The sequence below is a fragment of the Anneissia japonica genome, unplaced genomic scaffold, assembly GCF_011630105.1.
Source record: "Anneissia japonica isolate Jap-2015-1 unplaced genomic scaffold, ASM1163010v1 scaffold29299_len7686_cov197, whole genome shotgun sequence".
NCBI lineage: Eukaryota > Metazoa > Echinodermata > Crinoidea > Comatulida > Comatulidae > Anneissia > Anneissia japonica.
In genome coordinates this window covers 1-8,025 of record NW_022731132.1, presented here as the reverse complement: position 1 = coordinate 8,025, position 8,025 = coordinate 1, and the positions used below count along the sequence as shown (strand labels likewise).

Below are 8,025 nucleotides of genomic sequence, written 5' to 3'. Positions count from 1 at the left end.
GGTAATTGAAAGACTTTTTTCTGAAACACTCTTCTCCTCATTCACCACCCCCCACCTCCTCCTTTCTCCAGAAAGAGTGCACAATAAAATTTTGTCACTTTTATGTCATCTTCTTAAAAAAAAAAGTAGTACACTTCCCTCCACACACTCCCCCACCACCACCAAACCCACCCAAAGCATGGTTTTGTCGTTTCCAAAATTATACTGTATGGAGAATATATCCTCTACTCTATGCAAAAATTTGGCCTAGCGCATCATAATACTTAATAGTAGAGGCCTAGCCTATGTTATGCTATAGCTACGTGAGTAACTTACCTTTCCTACTTTAAGACCATTCAGAACAAAATCAGAAGATATGCTAGGTATAGGGATTTCCTTCATTTTGCTCGATTAGTAGTACAGTAGTACCTCTGAGTTGAAATTAAATTTAGTTGTTCGAAATTCTTCTCGCGTGTCTCGCCGCTCATAAAAAATGATCATGTTTATATAGAAATTCACTCTGCTCTCTGGCGGCACCTGTGTCACAAAAAGCGTCAACAAGTGTGTTTAGAAACTAAAATACACATAAGCCAAGGCAATTCAACAGAAGGACGCACATCTCCGCTCTCGAACATACCGCGTGCTCAGTCCTTTGATCTTTACTGTGGTGGCATCGACAATCCGATACAAGTTGCGAGTACAGCCGTCAATTATTAGACATGCGTGCCATTCGTTTTATGGTGTTAGTTTTTATTTTATTAATTTGGGGTACTTCGCAATGTCTGTTACATCTGATTTTTTTTACCGCGAGCTTGTTAAGTACTTCTATAAATTGCAATTTGATTTGTGAAAATTGACCAAGAAAATGGAAAGCTATAGCAATTTAAAATTTAAGAATTTTATAAAATTTCATGTTCTTATGTATCATTAATCTGTCATTTTGACAATGTTGGCATAAGGTGCCGAGAACGAACATTTGAGAATATACAGAACATTTATTAATTTTTTCTGCAAAGTGAGTCCTCATGAACGACAATTCACCACAATTTTGGTAAAATTAATGTTGAAATGAAGAATATATTTTCAGTCTAATGTTAGTGCAAAATATCATTAGGCCTTTATAATCACCGCACGACGCGCGATTATCATGGCAACTAACACGCGCGTGGGTAATTCGTCACGTACGTTGACGGTTTATGGTCTGGTTGCTATGGTTTTTGTGACGTTTAGCGTGTAGGGATGCACATGCGCCTAGAATGTCGATGCCAGAGCTAGTTAGAGGCTACGTTCAGACCTGTGAGATACGCCAGGCGTATCTAACGCCAGGCGTACGTTAATCCATGGCGTAACTAGCGAGATGTCCAGACTGGGCGATTAATGAACGCTAGCGTAAGTATTCGCGCGAAATATTCGTATTCGTAATTCGCGCATTTTATTTTCTGTTTACATCTAGGTTTATTTTGATTGGTCAAATCTTGGCTGAGTTCAAAATCACCGATGCATGACTGTCGTAAATTAGTGGCGTAAGCTAATCTGGGGTCTGTTGCTGGATTACCGTACGCCAGTGATTGCGCGATAATACTGGCGTTCGCTACGCCGCGCACAAGTTCACACCACTCGATTAACGTTACGCTAGCGTAAGTCATTGTGTCTGAACATAACCATAGGCTACGTTCAGACCTGTGAGATACGCCAGGCGTATCTAACGCCAGGCGTACGTTAATCCATGGCGTAACTAGCGAGATGTCCAGACTGGGCGATTAATGAACGCTAGCGTAAGTATTCGCGCCTACGGGGCATGTATTCCTGTCTCTTATACACATCTAGATGTGTATATACATCTAGGTTTATTTTGATTGGTCAAATCTTGGCTGAGTTCAAAATCACCGATGCGTGACTGTCGTAGATCAGTGGCGTACGCTAATCTGGGGTCTGTTGCTGGATTACCGTACGCCAGTGATTGCATGCGCGATAATACTGGCGTTCGCTACGCCGCGCACAAGTTCACACCAATCGATTAACGTTACGCTAGCGTAAGTCGTTGTGTCTGAACATAGCCATAACCTTTGATGTCCCGAGATGTGCGTCCTGTTGAATTGCCTTGGTGTAGCGCAATAAAAGCGTCAACAAGTTTAAATTGATTTTTAAGTTTTAAGCGTCTTAACATTTCATCATTTTATTCTCGCATTATGTTTTTACATCTTATGTTTATTGTTAAAGGGCTTAATTTGTCAAATACTCTCCATTTATTCATTTTAGTAGACTTTTAATTCTCTTCCTGATAATATTATTATTTTTCTCCCACATTAGTTTAGTTTATTAATCAAAGAATATTTTGATGAAAGCACTGAAATATTATAGCTTTTATTTCTTAAGGAAGCACTATTTTCTTCAATTAAAAATTTGATTGCATTTTGCGATGACATTTATTGTATAATTTTTATTATGCTTGATTTTGTTTGTGTGGATTCTGTTTGGAGAGAGTCACTTGATAGTTTTCATTTTAAACTTTTTGACAATCCTTGGATGGCAGGTTTCCACCTCTCTTTGTGTGTATGTTTCATCCGAAAATAAAATTTGAATTTGAATTTGAATTTGAATTTGAATTGAATTGAATTTGAAGTTACCGTACCCGCGCGAATAAGTGCCCCTCTCGAATACCCGCCCCCCCTCCTAACGTGAAAATTTCCTTAAGCGCCTCGTCTGAATAAGCGCCCCTTCTAATAATAATATCATAAGTTTTAGCAAGTCAATAATCCAATCAATCCTGGGACCGTGGTTATTGGCATGATTTGAGCTGCAGAGTGGAAATACATTCTTCTTAATAGGTCAATATCAAAAAGAGGATATTTCTCTCAGATCCCTGGACAGACAGTATAATTCCAACTTTACTCTTTTTACATATTTGTCTATGCCTAGTCCTAGAGGGGAACCGATGACAAGCCTTGTAGGCGGCCCGAAATAAAAATAAAAAGAAAAGAAAAAAATCTCTGTTTGGATTCATGAAGTCTTATGGCTATAATTTGGTCCTAAATGTGCTGCTTTTCGACCACATTATTAGGGATTGGCAATCAGAATAGCGTTATTTGGATAGGTAAATTATTTTTTTTTTACCTTTTGGTCCAACGACCTACAGTAGTCGTTCATCAGACATCAGGGGGTCCAAGCCTGTCCGATGGGGGAGGGAGGTAATACCCTCCCTGCCTCCCCAGCTGGCACACCACTGCTCGCGCCCCCACCCGAAAAAATCATTGTCAAGTAGTTGAAAATCACCTAAAATCACTATTTTGGGAGTTGGCGCCCTTATTAACCGATTATCGAGCCTCCCCCCCCCCCTTTACAGTCCCATCAGCATCCTCCTTTCAAGACTTCTAGATACGCCACTGCCACTGTCCTGTGTTCAATTCCTGTCAGTGTTGGAGGATTTTTCTCACGACGATACTCGTAGGACAGTGATATATTCGCTATTGTCAATTATTGGTGCATGCGTGAGTGTGCCTAAATAAATTAAAACAACAATGACAATGCCACATCCAACCATATTCTTGGGCTGGATGGAGAAATGTAGGTGAATTGCCTTGCTGAAGGACACAAGTTAAAATAAAAACATAATTCTTTGAAAAAAAGAAACAAAAAAAAAAAAAAAAGTTCATGGTATGCTACCATCACTTCCGTTATTATTGCTATGCTTTCATTAATTATCATTATTAGTATTTATATTAACCATCCTCAAGAGAACATTTTGTCGTCATTGACAACAACGGATGCTAACAGAGTACAGACGTTGACAGTGAAAAGATTACATTAATACACTTTCTTCTCACTTTCCTGGTTTGTCATTTTCTTCCACTTCATGTATGCTTTGCTACCATCACTTCCCCTTCCTGGTAGGCCTAATCATTGCTACCACCACTTCCCCATCATGACATGCTTTGCTACCTTCACTTCCCCTTCATGGTTTCATTATCATTAGTGCAGTGTATAAGACAGCGACACTGACATCTTTCCACTTAACATTGAATTGCATCTCCTTCATGGTTCATTATATTAGGCCTATGCTCTGTATATTTTTGCTATTCCTTATTTTGTTTGCTATTACTTTACCACTGTATTCCCTGGTGTGTGCATTCTTTGCAAATCCCTCTGCAGGATCTGCCGAAATTCATGAGGGTACAATCTCAAGCTTTTTCTCATCAGCATCACCAACGCTATCATCACTGTTGTTAGGGCAAAAAAGCCTGACCGACTATTAGGTTACAAAGCGATTTGTTTTCCCTGGCAATTGGGTCCACGTTTTTTATGTATTTATTAATTCAGTTATAATTATCCAATGAGTATTGTATTCATTTTTTTTTATTCAGGCTTGCCCAACTCAATATTGTATATTTTATTGTAACATGTCAATGAAGGAAAATAAATGTTAGTTTGAATATTCCTGGGTGGTGAGAAGCAATGCAGATAAAGTGCCTTGCTCAAGGACACAAGTGAAATGCACAGCGAGGGATTGAAACGCTGACCTCAAACCACACCTTAACATGGATTTTAGTTCTGTGATTAACATGTTTTTTTAATCAAAAGTATCGGGTGGAATGACAGTTGTAAATGACCCTAAGGTTTAATGAAATGGTTATCACCACCCAAGTGCACAATATTATTAATATAGTACTGAAAATATTGAATTGCTGAAACTCAACTGTGTTTATTTGATCATATTTATTTACTGTCAATTACTGTATTACATATAATTTATTTACCTTTCATATATCATTTACTTTTCACTCGGGGAAACAAATTTTCACAAATAAATGTAAAATTATTTTATAGGTAAATAAAAATGCTGATGTCTACATACATACATGTACATATCTAAAGACGGTTTTCTATAAAATCGCTACAATCCGTCCATGACTGAAGTTGTACTTTTATGGAGATGCTTGGGGAAAATTTAACTTGGTCCACCTTTCCCAAGATGTTGGGGACAAATGTGTAGAACAAATATGCAGTGTAGCGACTGCAAAGGGAACAAAATAAATAGCGACTGTATGAAAACCAGGCTTCAAGCATTCAAGATGTGTTTGTGTGTTTTCAGCATTGTACAGGTGCACGATACAAAAACACACATACTGTATGTATTTAATTAACGTGTAATGCAAATGGATTTGTATACACAATAGAGTATCCTAATTTTAATAAATTCACTTAACATATAAATAAACAATAGGTACATGCAACGTACACATCTCTTCATACATTTATATTTTGATTACAACCTTATTACCTATTAAGCATGCCATATTAACCCACAACCTCATTCCCCATTACAACCTATGATACAATTACCTAATTTGTTGGACGATATTTAACAAATCATGTTATCACAAAGTTTAACTTTTACTGTACCTTCAACAAATACTTCACTGCTGATTTCCGTACATTTGCAAATACTTGCCATTTGCAAATAGTCTTAGTTGCATACTGGAATGTCTATGTCTAGTTAAATTCACAGCAAGGTTTTTTGTTTGTTTAGCAACTTTGTAACGATTTGCTAAATATACAAATATTTTTTCCTTATGTGATCTCACTGTTTTTATAAAACATAGCATTTTCCATAAACCCACTGGTAAATAATAACAAGTAGATTGTGTTGTTATTTTTAAGCTGTCCTCATTAAAACTCTAAAGAAGAAAGCACAATTAAAGTTATTGCAAAGTTGAAACCAATTTTATAATTATGCATGTTGTGTTATGCTCACAATTTCCCCTCCTTCAAATATCTGTGACTGTAACGCCTTTTATATTTAACTACCAAGCATTGTATTTACCGTACCTGTGTTAATGTAAACTACAGTACCAGGTATTGGTAACTATTGTACCTGGTAACTACCAAGTGTATTGGTAACTATTCCACTTGGTGTCAGTAACTACCAGGCATTAGTAACTAGTGTACCTGGTGTTGACTACCAGATACTGATAATTATTACCTGGTAACTACCAGGTATTGGTAATTAGTGTAACTGGTAACTACCAGGTATTGGTAACTAGTGTACCGGATGTCAGTAACTACCAGGTATTGGCAACTAGTGTACCTGGCGCCAGTAACTACTGAGTACCAGTAAATATCACAGATTGGTTTCTGAATATATTGAATAACACTTATACTCTATTTGCAGTTCTACAGGGAATATGGATTGTGGATTACTGGTAAATACAAAGGAATTTATTGAGTTTCATTGTAAAATATGTGGAGAGTTACTTAGTGGATAGGATAAGGGCCACAATCAACCCATATAATCCCAGAACCTCAGCAAAAATAAGAACAAGAATCATTCCAACGTAAAGTCTTGGTTGTTGTGCAGTGCCCCTAACACCAGCATCTCCAACTATACCTATTGCAAAACCAGCAGCTAATCCACTTAGTCCAACACTGAGGCCTGCTCCAAGATGCAAAAAACTCCTATAATACAAAACACAAATAAAAACAAATTAAATTATGTTAGCTTTGTTTTCAATATATTTTAATCCTATTGTACAATTGTAAATGTACAATTATTATAGCTAGATTTTTATTTTAGATAACCATGTTAAAAATATGTATACTCTTACACACACAATCAGTGATAAAATCTAAATAAAACTTTAAAAATCAAACTTTAAAAATCAAACGTTAAATTTTTCAGTAGTTTGCAATAAGCATTTAACCGTAACTACTGAAAACAGTTACTTCAAGAGATTCAGTATATAAAGGTAACCAGCATTATAGATAAGCTATCATATACAACACGCTATTAGGTCACATCACAAATATATTATCAATGTCAATATAAATAGAATGTGCTTACTGGTACAAAGTGTAATTGTCCTCACTAATTGAGTTTGCAACAACAACAGCAACAACCGTATATTGCTATGATACCAGCCATAATAACTGGAATAACTGATTTCATGATAAGTTCAGGCCTCATAACACTCATAGCTGCAATTCCGGTTCCACTCTTCGCCGTTCCATATGCAGCACCAAGAGCTGTGTGTGAAAAATAAATTCTCAATTTTATTGGCATGAAAAAAATTGTTTGGTACCATTATTCAAAAATGTCCACAATTTGTCCTATCAAAGGCTAAGTAGTAAAATATTTTTTGTTAAACTGTTGAGGAAGTTAGTGCTCGTAATATACAGGATGGTATAAAAATAGCATACTTTCATATAAAAAAGGAGATTATCTATTTATACTTTACAATAGCTGGCAGAACAATCATGCACAGCTAAAAAATGAAATAATTATGTCTTGGCTGCAAACGATTGATATTTCTTGCTTCAAGTATTTTTAATGGTTTAAACGTTTTCTTTTCAGCTGATGTAACATTTTACATTATTTATAAATATTTTAAAAGTGTTTTTGATTTATAAACGATCGTTCGTAATGACGTCATCGTCGCAAGTTCATAGTTGGAAAATTTTACCGTATGATTACACACAGTAGCATGAATAAGCCTTTATTACAATTAGTAATGTTACAATAAACTTGTAAATTTTAAGATACAGTACCAATTACTACTTAATCCAATATTGTTATGTTTTAACTTTTCGTCATTTTCTTCATATTTTTAATTGTGTAAGTACAGGTGTATATGCTTTTTCTTTATAATTTCTTTATAAATTTTGAATTTTATGTGAATGAGATTTTGAAGCTGATTGAATTCTCTGTATGGGATGGTGCAATCACAGAAACAGTATGTTCTACTGTAGTCCTACTCAGTAGGGCTATAGAACATACTGTAACTGCGTATTGCCCTGTTCAACACAGCTTCACCTGCAAATATTTTAAAGAAATTACTGACAGTTGGGAATTCTAATTCTCTTCAAACCATTATAATATTAAACCAGGAAATGATTTTTGTTTATGTGATTACTTCATATTTGCTGGTACAGTGAAATATGCACTTAACATACCCTGTGGGACCAAGGGGTGTTTTGTAAACTGAAAATTTTGTCAAGTAATATAGAGTATATCATGCCATATAGTGTATTATGTACCATAACTATGCCTAC

At 35.9% G+C, this 8,025-nt stretch overlaps 1 pseudogene; it reads right to left on the bottom strand.

Moving 5' to 3' along the window:
* Positions 1–4,658: 4,658 nt before the first annotated feature.
* LOC117115211 lies at positions 4,659–7,051 on the bottom strand (annotated as a pseudogene).
* Positions 7,052–8,025: the final 974 nt, after the last annotated feature.